Consider the following 15,792-nt stretch of genomic DNA (forward strand, 5'->3'; position numbering starts at 1 on the left):
CTGAATGTGGTGCTTTTTCCATACAGGAAAATAAAATAACTCTAGGATCCTCCTGGAACTTTATTTCAGTTCTGAGGAAGGCTCACACCTGATCTGTTGTGCAATTCCAGCATTTTCTGTTTTGATTTTTGGCACTTTATTTATCATCATTATAGGCAGTCCCTCAAAATCGAGGAAGACTTGCTTCCACTCTTAGGTGACTGAACAGTCCAATATGGGAACCACAGTCTCTGTCACAGATGGCACAGACAGTCGTTGAAGGAAAGAGTGGGGCGCATGCTCCTTCCGCTGCCTGCGCCTGTTTTCTGCATTTTTTTTTTTTTTTGAAATTCGTAGCCAATCGTTCCAATTCTTTGTCAAATCACAAACGCCAGAGGTCACCTTGGGCCCATTCAAGGATCACTCTGCGCCAATGCTCTTAGCCAAAAGGCCTAGAGCCACTGCACCGTTCCTGGAAGTACTGCAATACCAGGTTCGTGCCATGGAGGTGGATGGGTCAGGTCCCCCACACACCTCCGTGGAGGTGGATGGGTCAAGCCACCCCACCCACCTCCTATTTCCAAAAAAGCAAGCATATACCTTCCTGATCCAGGGAGAACCACCTTGGGGTTATGGTGGTTACTCCCCTGTCAGGTCAGTTACGCATGATCTTAGCCAAAAGGCCGAGAAGCCTGTTTTCTGCATGTTCTCGGCGACAAGACGCGAGGTGATCAGCGCCCTCCCAGATGCACCTCCTCCACCTAGGCCAGTCTTTGGCCAGGGACTCTCAGGTGTCGGTGGGGATGTTGCATTTTATCAAGGGGGCTTTGAGGGTGTCCTTGAAACGTTTCCTCTGCCCACCTTGGGCTCACTTGTCGTGTAGGAGCTCAGAGTAGCTTTATTTCATGGATAGGACAGTATACATTAAGTTCATGATCTGAGACCAAGTGCAAGGCATTGTCTGTATGATGTTCACCAATCACCTTGTGGTGGTTCACTGTCCTACCTTCCACCACCAAACCTAGGCGCATCAATGTGATCAGATGAGAAGAAGTCCCTTTTGCAAATTGTAGGGGAAGGAGTCGAAGAAAAAATTATGCATAAATGGGACTAGAATTTTGAAAAAAAAAGAAACAAAATACTGGAAATGCTAACAGGTCAGTCAGCATCTGTGGAGTGAGAAACATCGTTAAATGTTTCAAGTCGATGACCTTTTATCAGAACTGGAACTTTGAAACTGATTTCCAGATTCTGACCTCATGAGTTGTACTGTGTTATAGGGAAGGGTCCCAAATAATCTAGACTCAAACAAGTTATGATCTGGACCCATACAGGTGGCTATATCTGTTTACAAACTGGAAGTTGTTTATGCAAAGGGAAAAACTATCGCACTGACGGTAGTAGTTTCCCTCTACTCTATGCATATTTCAAACTCCTCCACGCAGGTTTAGATTCAAGTATATTTGAAATCATTTAGATTGAAGTAATTTCAGCCATAGTTTTCCCAATGATTTAATTTTTTAACTAATTGTTAAAATATCGGTGCAGAAATTGCAGTTGGAGGCTTCCTGCGGACATGTACCTCCGACCTGAAAAATATCTACGAACTTACCTGGTGGTCCGGGAGGTTTGGAGACTTGCGGTCCTGGGCCTCTACACGAAGGCCTCCAGTTAAAATCGCGCCAATTATGTCACCGAGTTTTCATCTCACCTGTTCAGAAGAGCAGTTTAAAATTAGAACCTGCAGGATCAGCGTGTAACATCGATGGATGCATGGCATGGGCAATTTTAACTGCCCACCCAGTTCCCATCAAGCTGGAGCAACTTGATAAGATGTCACAAAAAGTGATGTCCTTCTGATTATTTAATGAGATCACCCTCATCAAAGGGTGACTCTGAAATCCTTGTGTTTTGGGCTTTGTACATTATTCATGGCAACTTTCTAATCGCCAGATTCATTTTGATGACACTAAACATAAGGATCAGTGTCATGATTCTAAGTTTTCCATGCTGCACTATATTTTGACATATATTGCTCAATGATTTGGCGAGCACAGACAGACCTTGGGCTTTGCCTACAGGAGAACAAGTGTGTAGCACTGGCCTTTTCCAAAAGGCTGCAAAGCACTGTGCAGCTAACTAGTCTGGATGAGTGACTTCCCAACTCTGGTGAACTGCAAATCAAAGTAATTCACCAACTTCTGAGCAACAGTAGTTTGCTGTGCCTCCATCTTAAATCCATTCATGTTCCTTTGTGTCATTTAGCGTCAAACTTTGCTGTACAGTTGCTCTTTCATAGCCCGCGGACCAGCTTGTTACGTGTCCCAAAGTGATTTTTTTTCATTCCTTCATAAGATTTATTTCTTTAGGTTTATGTTCAAGTAGTTTTTGTCAAATTCAGAAAAGACTGGCTCCTCAGGTAGAGTGCAATTTAAACAATAGTTATTTCCCTCCACCGAGGCCTTATAAGATTCTATATGGGCGATACACTTGGCTTATCAAGATGCCATTAGATGAGTGGCAGCTGTTACTGGTGAATTTTATGTAAAAGCTTTGTAGTTCATAAAATTCCCTGCAGATGCCAAGAGTCACAACAGAATTAAAACCAATTTCTACAGACTTGAACGCCTCATTTACTCGACGCAATTTACTGTACAAATGTGGCTATTCAGGCCTCTTTGGAACATGACAATATGGGCATCAATCTAAAAGGCTTTCATTCAATAACCTGCCAAATGGCACATAATGCCAAGGGAAACCCACTCAATATGGTGGCAAAGTGGCTTGGCACCACACACAATGCATTTGTTCAGCAATAGTACGATTTACAATTGCCGTTTCCAAGTGGTTAACCATTACCTGTCTGAATATGAATTTCAACGCTGCACAGTTGGTGCACCATTTAGCCTGAAGTAGTTTCAGCCACAGTTTTACCAATTATTTAATTTTTTACCAATCGCTAAATATCATTGATAAAATATCAGCTATCCTTACCCTTCTGACTAAAGAGGAACTCCATACACAACACAAAGGGATTTCCTGGACTGGGTTTTGGGTCTGCTAGATATGCTTTAAGGACTGCCCTCACTACTCTTATTTTCCATTCTCTTCTCTTCATCCGTTCATTCTTCTGCTCTCTTGCACCCTACTCCTTTTTGCTTGCTGATCTTCCGCTCTTTCCGTTCCTCACTTCCTCTGTTAGCTCCCCTTTCCTGCTGTTCTCTTAGTGACCCAATGTAAATTCATTTGTCACATTCTGAATTGTTCTTTAAGCTTAAAATTAACATAATTTGAATTAAGTGACTTTGAATTTAAAATTGACTGTACTTCAAAGTACTGCTTTACAAATAGCTTTGACCCCATTTTCCTGAAGCTGGAGTGGATCATTACTAATGCTTGTGCAGAGTTGACTTGTCAAGAGATCTCCCCTTATGGCTATTTTTAAAAACATCCTGCCAACCAAGCAATTAATATAGCACGAGTTAAACATGAATGTCCAGCATATTGCTTCTGTTACGTATTAAAAAAAAAACTGATGTGACAGATTCCTACCTAATAACAAAGCTCCCTTGGTAGCTAGAGAACGGGTGGAATCTAAGCTCCTTTTCAGTCCTGAGGTACATGGTACAAGGCTGTTAGCATAACCTTTTGAATTAATTGAAATGGAATTTAGCCTCATTTAGGCAGGATTTTTTAAATGTGGACAAAAAGCTGCTCAAACCTAATGCCAAATTAGATAGATTTGCTCAAAATCCAAGGCAAACAGTTCCAAATGAGTGAGCTAAAACTTCGAGCCAACGATACCTTTTCTCTTCCAAGCTAGCAGCTGGAGAACAAAAATAATGATAGGCTCAACCAGAGAGTATGTGAGCTTGTATCGTTCCATGGTTACACTCTACACAAAGGCAATACACTTCAATTAAGGCTGGATTTGTACTTAACTTGCATAAGTGGGCCTGAATTTGTGGTTGGAGGCTTTCCCCAGGCGAATGCCTCCGAACTGCAAGAAAAGTGTGAACCTAGCTGACCATTCCGGAGGTGCATAGAATCATGCTCCTGGGTCTCCACATGTACTCATGTGTAAAGGCCCATGTATCAGAGGGGCGCAGGTGGTTTGCAAGCGCCCCTGGGATCACGTGGTTCAGGCCAACCAATCAAAAAGGGGGATCCGCATTATGCTTATAGGGATTCCATTTACGTACGCAATCCCCATAATGAGAAAAAATCCCCTAAAAACACAATTACACAAAAATAAATCATTACTTCTTCAAAATTAATTAAAATACAATTAAATTAAAAATTTAACAAAAAATGTAATTTTGTGAAGACAAATTTAAACATTTTAAAGGGGCTAAAAATAACCTATAACTAATTTTAATTTTTTTTTTTATATATATATATTTTTATATTATTTTAAACTCTTACACCTAACAGGTGTAAGAATTTCACAGGCATTTGCTAGGCAGTAGTTAGGAAAATAGCCCAACTCTCCACCAGCAAATGTCCATTTCCCAGGGATGCGGTGGATCTGTCGAGCTGAAACTTGCCAGATCGCAAGTTCTGGGTTCTCGCACATGCGGAAACCTGGAGTTTGTGGGGCACTTACAGCCGCATCCGTGGTCATAGGCCCCATAAAATCCGGGCCTCTGTCTTTGAAACTCTCTCGCTTTTGGTGAATATAGCTATCCAGTATTATTGTTGAATAATAACCCCTCCCTCTCAAATTGAGCAGTACCTGCCAGTACTCAATTCTGGGGCCAGTTTGACCTGATTTGAACCCACCTGAATTTGCAAGTTCAGATCATTTGCATTGAGCCTGCACCTGGAGAGTGGAAATCTCCATTTCTCGGAGGCCTGCAGACATTCTCAGGGCCACCAGCCACACCTCGAGAAAAAAAGAAATGGAAAGCTCAGGAATGTCCCCTCCTGCCTCATTTATTTGTCTGTCCATAGCTTACAATTAATGTAGGAACTCTGCACCACCTTGGGGAAGTCTTGGGAATCCAGGGGCAATGTTAGCTCTGGAGGTCCTGCAGGCAGAATTAAGAGAGCTAGGAGAAAAATTAAAGGGTAGGACCTCAAAAGGTAGTAATCTCCAGGTTACTACCGGTGCCATGTGCTAATGAGTACAAGAATAGAAGGATAGAGAGAATGAAGGCGTGGCTGGAGAGATAGTGCAGGAGGGATGGCTTTAAATTCCTGAGGCATTGGGACCGCTTCTGAGGGAGATGGGACTTGTACAAACCAGATGGGTTGCACCTCAACAGCGCCAGGACCAATATCCTCGCGGAGAGTTTTGCTAGTGCTGTTGGGGAGAGTTTAAACTAGCTTGGCAGGGAGAAGGGAACCCGAGAACAAATTAAATAGGGAAGGACGTAAAGCTGAAATTAGAAAGCAAGAATGTAGAAAGTGAATCTGTAAGACAGAGGAAACAAGGGTGAGTAAGTAGTAATCAAGGAAGTCTTCTGTGCTAAATGGTATATACTTCAATGCAAGTATAGCGAATAAGGCGGATGAACTGAGAGCACAGGTAGACACTTGGGGGTATCACATTATAGCCATTACAGAGACATGGCTTGAAGAGGGGCAGGTTTGGCAGCTCAACATTCCTGGTTACAGGATTTTTAGACAAGATGGGGGGGGGGGGGGGTTGAAGTATTGATTAAAGAATCTATTACAGCTGTGAGGAGAGATGATATGTTAGAGGGATCATCAAATGAGGCCATTTGGGTCAAACTGAAAAATAAAAAAGGGGCGATCACACTGCTGGGCATGTATTACAGACCTCCAAACAGTGGGAGGGAGATAGAAGAGCAAATATTAGGCAAATTGCTGTGAAGTCCAAAAACCATAGGGCAGTAATAGTAGGGAATTTCAACTATCTTAATATTGATTGGGACAAATGTAGTGTGAAGGGTATAGAGGGTGCGGAATTCCTAAAACACATTCAAGAGAACTTTTTTAGTCAGTATGTAACAAGCCCAACACAGGAGGGGGTGGTTCTGGATTTAGTTTTGGGGAATGAAGCTGGGTAGGTGGAAGGGGTATCAATGCGAGAGCACTTGGGTGCCAGTGACCATAATTCAGTCAGATTCAAGGTAGTTGTGGTTAAGGACAAGAATAGACCAGGAATAAAAGTCCCAAATTGGGGAAGAGCTAACTTTGCTAAGTTGAGAAGTGATTTGGCCACAATGGACTGGAAACTGCTATTTGAGAGTAAATCAGTGTCGGAACAGTGGGATGCAGGAAGGAGATCTGGAGGGATCATGCCAAGCATGAAAAAGGATGGTAATAACACTTCTAGAGCCCCCTGGATGTCTAGGGACTTACAGGGGAGGATAAAGAAAAAAGGGAAGCTTATGTCATACACCACGGCTAAATACTGTAGAATCTCTGGATTAATATAGAAAGGTCAGAGGTGAAATTAAAAAGGATATTAGGAATGCTAAGAGAGAGCATGAAAAATTCTTGGCAAGTAAAATTAAGGAAAATCCAAAGATGTTCTATAAATATATTAAGAGCAAGAGGATAACTAAAGAAAGGGTAGGGTCTATTAGAAACCATGAGGGTAATCTTTGTGTGTAGGTGGAAGATGTTGGTATGGTTCTAAATGAATACTTTGCATCTGTTTTCACAAAGGAAATGGGCAATGCAGCTACTGCTATCGAGGAAGAGTGTGAAATTCTGAATGAAATAAACAGAGAGAGGAGGTATTAAGGGGTTTAGCAGCTATGAAAGTGGATAAGTCCCCAGGCCCGAATTAAATGCATCCCAGGCTGTTGAGTGAAGCAAAAAAGAGGAAATAACAGAGGCCTTGACCATAATTTTCCAGTCCTCTTTGGATTCAGGCATGGTGCCGGAGGACTGCTAATGTACTACACTTGTTTAAGAAGGGAGAAAGGGATAGGCCAAGTAATTACAGGCCTGTCAGCCTAACCTCAGTGGTGGGAAAATTATTGGAAAAAATCCAGGAGGACAGGATAAACCTGCATTTAGAAAGGCAAGGATTAATCATGGACAGTCAGCATGGATTTGTTAAGGGAAGATCGTGTTTGACTAACCTGATTGAATTTTTCGGAGGTGGTAACTAGGAGGGTCGATGAGGGTAATGCATACGATGTAGTGTATATGGACTCTAGCAAAGCTTTTGATAAGGTCCCACATGGCAGAATGGTCATGAAGGTAAAAGCCCATGAGATCCAGGGCAAAGTGGCAAGTTGGATCCAAAATTGGCTTAGAGGTAGGAAGCAAAGAGTAATGGTTGATGGATGTTTTTGTGACTGGAAGGATGTTTCCAGTGAGGTTCCGCAGGGCTCAGTACAGGGTCCCTTGCTTTTTGTGGTATACACAATTATCTAGATTTGAATATAGGGGGTATGATTAAGAAGTTTGCAGATGACACAAAAATTGGCTTTGTGGTTGATAATGAAGAGGAAAGTCATGGACTGCAGGAGGATATCAATCTATTGGTCAGGTGGGCAGAACAGTGGCACATGGAATTTAACTCAGAGAAATGTGAGGTAATGCACTTGGGGAGGGCTAATAAGGAAAGGGTTTACACATTAAACGTTAGGCCACTTAGAAGTGTAGATGAACAAAGGGGCCTTGGAGTGCTTGTCCACAGATCCCTGAAAGTAGGATAGGTGGTTAAGGCGGCATACGGAATGCTTGCCTCTATTGGCCGAGACATAAAATACAAGAGAGCAGGGAGGTTATGCTTAAATTGTATAATACACTGGTTAGGCCACAGCTGGAATACTGTGTGCAGTTCTGGTCACCTCATTATAGGAAGGACGTGATTGCACTGGAGAGGGTGCAGAGGAGATTTACAAGGATGCTGCCTGGAGTGGAGAATCTTAGCTATGAGGTCAGATTAGATAGGCTGGGTTTGTTCTCCTTGGATCAGAGGGGGCTGAGGGGCGACCTCATTGATGTGTATAAAAAATTTTGAGGGGCCTGGATAAAGTGTGTAGCAAGGGCCTATTTCCCTTGGTGGAGGGGTCAATTACGAGGGGGCATAGCTTTAAGGTGGTTGGTGGAAGGTTTAGAGGGGAAGCTTCTTCACACAGAGGGTTGTGGGGGTCTGGAACTCACTGCCTGGAAATGTGGTGGAGACAGAAATCCTCACCAAATTTAAAAGGTGCTTGGATGGGCACTTGAAGTGCCGTGACCTGCAGGGTTATGGACCTAGAGCTGGTAAGTAGGATTAGACTGGATAACCTCTTGTTGGCGCAGATACAATGGTAAGTGCTTTAGGGATTCTAATGCGGCCAGAGAGATCTCCGGGACTAGTTTTGATCACCTGGGTCAGTCGGAGAGGAATTTTCCCAGATTTTTTCCCCCTATTGGCCTGGATTTTATCTGGTTTTTTGCTTCTCCCAGGAGATCGCATGGCTCCGGGTGGGGTGGAGTGTAAAGTGTTGCGATACTTGGGGTATCGCAGTTGTGTGGGGCGGACTGGTGGGACCAGATGCTCTTTACCAGTCTGCCATTGTTCATAAGTTTATATGTAACTTTCAGGGCTGTTGACCAAGGGAAGTGTGGCTCTTTATTGGCAGACACGGGCACGATGGTCCGAAATGACCTTCTTCTGCACTGTAAATTTCTATGTTTCTACGGTGACCCCAAGGATTTTTCCTTAGCTTCCTCCTATTTCTCATCCACATGCTGCCCCTTGGCAAAATTGTCTGAAAACACGTCAGTTTTCACATGTACGGTGACATCACCACCTCACTTTACCTCACCACCATCTCTCTCTTCCCTCCACTATCTTTGATTCGTCAGACTGCTTGACTGGCTGCCCTCCATAAACTTGAACTCATCCAAAACACTGCTGCTCAAATCCTAACTCGCACCAAGTCCCATTCATCCATCATCCCTGTGCTCACTGATCTACAATTTGCACCCAATCTGGCAACGCCTCAATTTTAAAATTCTCATCCTTGTTTTCAAGGCCTCCTTGGCCTCACCCTTCCCTATCTCTGGAGCCTCCGCCAGCCCTTCAACCTCTCCATGATCTTGCGCTCCTCCAATTCTGAACCCTTGCGCATCCCAAATTTTAATCACTGCACCATTGGCAGCTATGCATTCAGCTGCTTAGGCACTAATTCCCTCACTAAACCTCTCCAAGTCTCTCTCCTCCTTAAAGACTTTCCTTAAAACCTACCTTTTTGACCAAGCTTTTGCTCATCTATCCTACTATCTCCTATATGACTCGATGTCAAATTTTGTTTGATAGCGCTCCTGTGAAGTGCCTTGGGACGTTTTACTATGTTAAAGGCGCTATATAAATGCATGGTGGTGCTTTTGTTTGAAAGCAGACAGTCTTCAGGTCTCCATCCCACCTTTTCCTACGATCTCCAGGCACAAGGCACAGGAAAATCGGCCCCTTATGTCTTTTCTAAATAGATCATCCACAAATAGAAAGAGGCTGGCTTTTTTCCTTGTCAATAAGGGACTAGGGGCTAGAAATTCCCCAGCCTTAATAAATAACGACAAAATAGTGAATAAATAAGAATAAAAATGTTGCCATTTTTAAGGGGATAAATTTGGCCACAAAATATGTCTGTTCTTAAAAAACGGCATTCCACGACGATTTGTGTTAAAAACCGCGATCTCGCCAACTTTAGCCCGAGGCCTATCAATGTGAAAAATACAGGTCCTGGGACGGGAGAAAAAACACATAAAAAAAATTGCAAAAAACAAAAAAAAAAATCAAAACACATTTACAAGACCCTTAACTAAGTAATTGCTGCAAAAGAATTAAAAACTTTAACTTACCTTTTTTGCAGGTTTTCCTACTTACTAACGTTGGAGGCTGCAAAGCCTGCTTTTCTCGTGCGTTTTCTTTTCATCCCCAAACGGGTTCGTCGAATGGCCAAACTTAGGCGGTGTGGTTTGTTTCGTGATTTTTTATTTTTGCGTTGTACATTGGCGATCCGCTTTGTCGATATTTTCAAAACGCCACTCTTAAGATTTGGTGAATTTTGACCAGTTCATTTTAAGGACAAAAAAGCACTTTTAACGTGGAATAATCAAATTAAAACGTGCATTAGGCTGGGGAAATTCTAGCTCTAGGAATATTGCATTTCACTATCAGTTTAGGAATCAGTGAGAATGCAGGAATAGATAAAACTTTCCGTGACATGGTAGGGAAAAGCTATTTATTTTCGGTGGTCTGGAATACCAATTGGTATGATTTGGACATTCACCCGATATTTTTTCTCGTGCCGAGTGTAATGGACCACTTCCAGGGGCAAACAGCACCCAAGGCACAAAGTAATCTGGGAGAGAGCATGCCCCAAGTGAACAATCAACATGTTTACTGTCAATATATACACATCAATCTTGTTATCTTCAACTGACATTTCAATAATATTCTGACAGATCATGAATCTCAGGCTATAAACTATGAATCAATTTAAGTAAAATTAAACAGAAGCAGATTACATTATATTACAGTAAAATATTGATTTCTCACCTGTAAGTTAATCCTGTTTTAAAGTAATAAACATTTTGAACCTTTAAAAGTTCTTGTAACTAAGAACAAACGTCTGTGTGGAAAAGCCTATTCAAAGGCTTAGTCAATGAGGTAGGTTTTAAGGAGCATCTTAAAGGAAGAAAGATAGATAGAGAAATTCAGGGAGGGAATTCCAGAACTTAGGGCCTTGGCAGCTGAAAGCAGTCACGAATGTTGGAGCGATTAAAATTAGGGATACTCAAAAGGCCAGAATTAGAGGACCGCAGAGATCTCGGAGGGTTGTGGGGCTAGAGGAGATTATAGAGATAGGGAGGAGTGAGGCCATGGAGGAATTTGAAAACAAGAATGAGAATTTTAAAATCGAGGTGTTGCTTAATTGGGAGCCAGTGTAGGTCAGTGAGCACATGGGTGAACAGGACTTGGTGTGTGTCAGGTCACAGGCAGGAGAGTTTTGGATGATCTCAAGTTTTCAGTCCAATCTATACCAAATGTAAGACAGTCATCACTACAAGTGAGGGACCCATTCATTAAATTTTTTTCCCTACAGGTATCAAATTGGCTGCTTGGGCACCAGTCTATTCACCCATCTCAAGACAACACAGAGCCGAGCATCTGGTAGCCAGGACCCCTCCTGTTGGGACAGACTATTAGAGTTAATGGTTCTGGTTGTCTTTTGCATTAGCTAAACTCAAAGGCTGTTTAATGTGATTAGTTAACCAACTGCTGCAAAATAAAGTTGGATGAAAACATCTTGTTTTGAAGTAGCTATTGCATGTGAGACAGAACAGGTGTATTATAGACAGGCTACTTTCAACCAATCAAAGCAGCTATGATGCTGACACAGCTACAAGATCCCATAAAGAAATATTCAAACTGACTCATGATTTAAAGCAAGTCTGATCCGTCACAACTATATCCTAGAATAGAGCAGACAGCTGTCTAATTTACCCAAGACTGTTAATGGCCAAAGATGAAAAAAGCATATTGGGATTGAGAGTCATAGATTAAACGGCATATTGGAGGTGCTAATCATGGTTGGTGATTGCAGTGCTTTAAGGCGAGAGTTAAATGCTATGGAGAGGGGTTTTTGCAAGGCCATTTGAAGTAATCATTTCAGGTTATTTTATAAGCAGACACCTAGGCTCAGAATTCACTTGCTAAGTGTAGCGAGATAGCAGCATAGTTATTGTGGAACAGAGTCACAACGTAGGGCAGGACCCGTTTTCACCAGGTTTCCGTCCCTTTACTGCTGTGGATCATGACACTACTAGAATTGCCAAAAACACAAGAACGTTGTTACACAGAGGCCCATGCGGCCCGTCAAATGTTCACAGAGAACTATAGATGTCTTGAAGGGGGTTTCACTGCCCAAAAATCATTGCTGGCCACGAGGGAGATTTGGAAACAAATAATCTATGATGCTTTTCCATCTGATTAAATATCTATCTTTGTCAATACTACATTTCTCCAACCTTCACGACAACTTCAATCCCTTCAATGGAAAGGAAAACTGGCTGGAATGTATCCATTACTCCATTTGAACCTCTGCTATACTTGAATTTTACTCCCATTCTGTCCAATTTTGGATGCTCTACTTTAGGAAGGATATCAAATCCATGGAGAGGGTACAGAGGAGATTTAATATGATACCATCAGGGATGAAAGGCTTTAGTTATCAGGAGTGTCCACAGAAACTGGGGCTCTTTTCACCAGGAGAAAGTTATGAGCACATCTCACAGAGGTGTTCAAAATTCTGATGGATTTTAGAGAAAAAATATATTTCCATTGATTGGTGACTTGGTAACTAGAGGGCATAAATTGAAGATCATCGCCAAAAGCATGAGAAGTTAAAAGAAATTTTTTTCCCCCGCAGAAAGTTCTTGGGATATTGCATGCCCCACTGGAAACTGTGATGGAAGCACAAACGGTTACACTTTTAAAAGGGAAATAGATAGATATTTGAAAAAAAAATGGTGCCCAGAGGTTTGATACTTTAAACCTTCTTGGATAGGTTAGGTGAATGGGCAAATGAATGGCAGATGAAGTATAATGTGGATAAATGTGAGGTTATCCACTTTGGTGGTAAAAACAGAGAGACAGACTATTATCTGAATGGTGACAGATTAGGAAAAGGGAAGGTGCAACGAGACCTGGGTGTCATGGTACATCAGTCATTGAAGGTTGGCATGCAGGTACAGCAGGCGGTTAAGAAAGCAAATGGCATGTTGGCCTTCATAGCGAGGGGATTTGAGTACAGGGGCAGGGAGGTGTTGCTACAGTTGTACAGGGCCTTGGTGAGGCCACACCTGGAGTATTGTGTACAGTTTTGGTCTCCTAACTTGAGGAAGGATGTTCTTGCTATTGAGGGAGTGCAGCGAAGGTTCACCAGACTGATTCCCGGGATGGTGGGACTGACCTATCAAGAAAGACTGGATCAACTGTGCTTGTATTCACTGGAGTTCAGAAGAATGAGAGGGGACCTCATAGAAACGTTTAAAATTCTGACGGGTTTAGACAGGTTAGATGCAGGAAGAATGTTCCCAATGTTGGGGAAGTCCAGAACCAGGGGTCACAGTCTAAGGATAAGGGGTAAGCCATTTAGGACCGAGATGAGGAGAAACTTCTTCACCCAGAGAGTGGTGAACCTGTGGAATTCTCTACCACAGAAAGTAGTTGAGGCCAATTCACTAAATATATTCAAAAGGGAGTTAGATGAAGTCCTTACTACTCGGGGGATCAAGGGGTATGGCGAGAAAGCAGAAAGGGGTACTGAAGTTTCATGTTCAGCCATGAACTCATTGAATGGCGGTGCAGGCTAGAAGGGCTGAATGGCCTGTTCCTGCACCTATTTTCTATGTTTCTATGTTGGTCTAAAAATCTAGCTGGTTTATTTTCAAGTCTGGTCACAAGGAAGGCTTATTTTTTAAACTTGTTTCAGATAGCTGCCAATCTTCCTGGAGGCAGTAAATATGCTGCTCCAGTGGCAACACACTGCAATGGTGGCGATGTCATGTACAGGTTTGACTTCATTATGATCGTCTTTGTAGTGATACCATAATGGATGTGCACTGGGAAAAACGTCACGGCCAGTCTACATGCATACAGAATGCTAAGCCTGCAGCTGATTTACGAAAGACTAGCTGCACATTAGAAAGATAAATGTGGGAGAGCTACATAGTTGGCTCACTCCCCCATGACCTAGGCTGCAATTCTTTTAGTAGTAGTCCATTGGAGTTCAGTGCTATTGGGAGGTCGCTCTGCAACTATACGTGCCTCTTTTCACAGCAGGGAGCCCTGTCAAATAAGTGGAATGGAAAGCGTCAGGTTAGGAAAAAGTGCCAAGAGGGATGAACAGAGCGGATGTTAAGAGGGCCAAACATATGCAGGAGAGAAACAGTTTGGAAAGGAGACAGTAGCAGGAAGTAAGCCATTGTGTCAGGAAGCACGCTCATCAGGAGAGGTCAAGCATGCGCAGCAGTTGCAAAATGGTCACATGTGGTATTCATAAACCATGACTAGTGAGCCTCTGCCACTAACCTCATAAGTTATAAACCCCAGAATCCATACAGCACCTATGGTGTTAACATACATAATAAAGGATGTTTGCTGTCATATACCTAAAGCAAAGCCTCCTTTATTTACAAAGGAAAAAATTTAAACTACCACTTTGAAAGCAATTTTACAAGGAGGTGCAGACATCATGGCTCCAGGAAGAGTAACATTATTTTATCTTTTTCTCTCCAAATACAAAAGCCAACTGATTATAAAATGTTGGTTATATTACAAACTCACTTTAAGGCTCTGTGATCCAATTATCTCAAATTGAAAAGAAAGACTTTTCTAAATCAGGAAACTTGGCATTGCCTCTATAATTTTGCTGCTCAGATGCGGTCAGAGGAGGAAACCCTCTGACTGTTCCGTTCCAGCTCTAGTTGAACTTGGATCGGTTTCATTCAAACTGTTCTTTTCCCTGACCTACATTTGCAAGTTGCATCAATGAGTACACATAGTCTTTATTGAATGCAAGTGTAATAATCAAAAAGCTAGGAGTCACAAAGCGCAAATCATGTAACATTAAAACGATAATTAGAGAACTTTTCCTACACACATGAAAGGTTGCTTTGAAAAATAAAAATCAATTGGTTTCCAGTGATTGTAGCCAGATCTAAAGCTTGTTATGATTTATATTTTCAAACCAAATGTCAGACTTGGATAAGGAGTAGCAGTAGGGAAAATCATAAAGAATGCAGAGCTAAGTTTGTTGTGTTGTTTGGATATAATGTATGGAGCTAATCAGATGTCATCATACAAGGAGTAATTTGCATCTATTTTGAAAACAATTTTTTTACTAAGTTATTTTCAAACACAATATAGCAAATCATACACCATTCTATTCAACTCACTCAACCTGTCCTTCAATTATAACCATCTGATGTGAAATGCATGATTACATTTTTGATGAAGGACTTGTGTGTTTGCATTGACAAAGTCTCAAAACAGTGATGGATCATTGTGAAATAGTGACACTCATTTGTACAACTGACTCACTAGGTTCAGTTTTTCATTTGTCCAGTTAACAGCAATGATCATCCATATACAGCTTCTCTCTCTCTTCCATTACTTTAATAGCACTAAGTTACTCTAAAAGATAAATGATTGCTGACCAATGTTTTAGTCTGCAGTGTAACTCTCCTCACCCACCCCCCCCCCCCCATCATAATCAAAATGACATATCTTTATGTTCTGCAGTTTGTCCCATCATTCACCTATTCAAGGCAAAGAAAAATTATTCCTTTCGTAATTCACTTACCAAATGTGATAGAATGAATGAATTGTTGAGTTACATGGCTCACCTTAAACAGCACTAACTGCTGTCGATAGAGTTTTCACAATGAATCATCTAACTATATACTCGTGTTTAACGATTTGTATTTAATTGTTAGTTTTTTTGGACTTGCTTTTTAGTAGATGGTGTGATTCTATTTCCTGTATCCTATTCTAGAATAGCTATTAAAATTGTCAAAATATAAATGTTGCATTCTTCTTACAAATTGATGCCTGTATCGATCAAAGTGCATCCAAAGCTGCAACAACAGCTTTGTATCCCAAATAAAGACAGATAAAACAAGCAAAAGAAGAATAAATGTTTATTATTGTTTCCACACTGAAAGATTATTTTTGCCTTTTAAATCCATTTTCTCTGCGATCTCGTTAAGTAAATCAGCATTGGACTACACAATTACACTTAAGTAATTCACTAGGTGAAAGTCTTGGAGACATTTCTGAGAATTGGTCAGAGTTCTATACAAATGCAAGCTTTCATCAATCTCCAG

At 41.6% G+C, this 15,792-nt stretch overlaps 1 pseudogene; it reads right to left on the minus strand.

Moving 5' to 3' along the window:
* Positions 1 to 435: 435 nt before the first annotated feature.
* LOC139266431 (U2 spliceosomal RNA) lies at positions 436 to 674 on the minus strand (annotated as a pseudogene).
* Positions 675 to 15,792: the final 15,118 nt, after the last annotated feature.

The sequence above is a fragment of the Pristiophorus japonicus genome, chromosome 6 (genome assembly GCF_044704955.1).
Source record: "Pristiophorus japonicus isolate sPriJap1 chromosome 6, sPriJap1.hap1, whole genome shotgun sequence".
Lineage (NCBI taxonomy): Eukaryota > Metazoa > Chordata > Chondrichthyes > Pristiophoridae > Pristiophorus > Pristiophorus japonicus.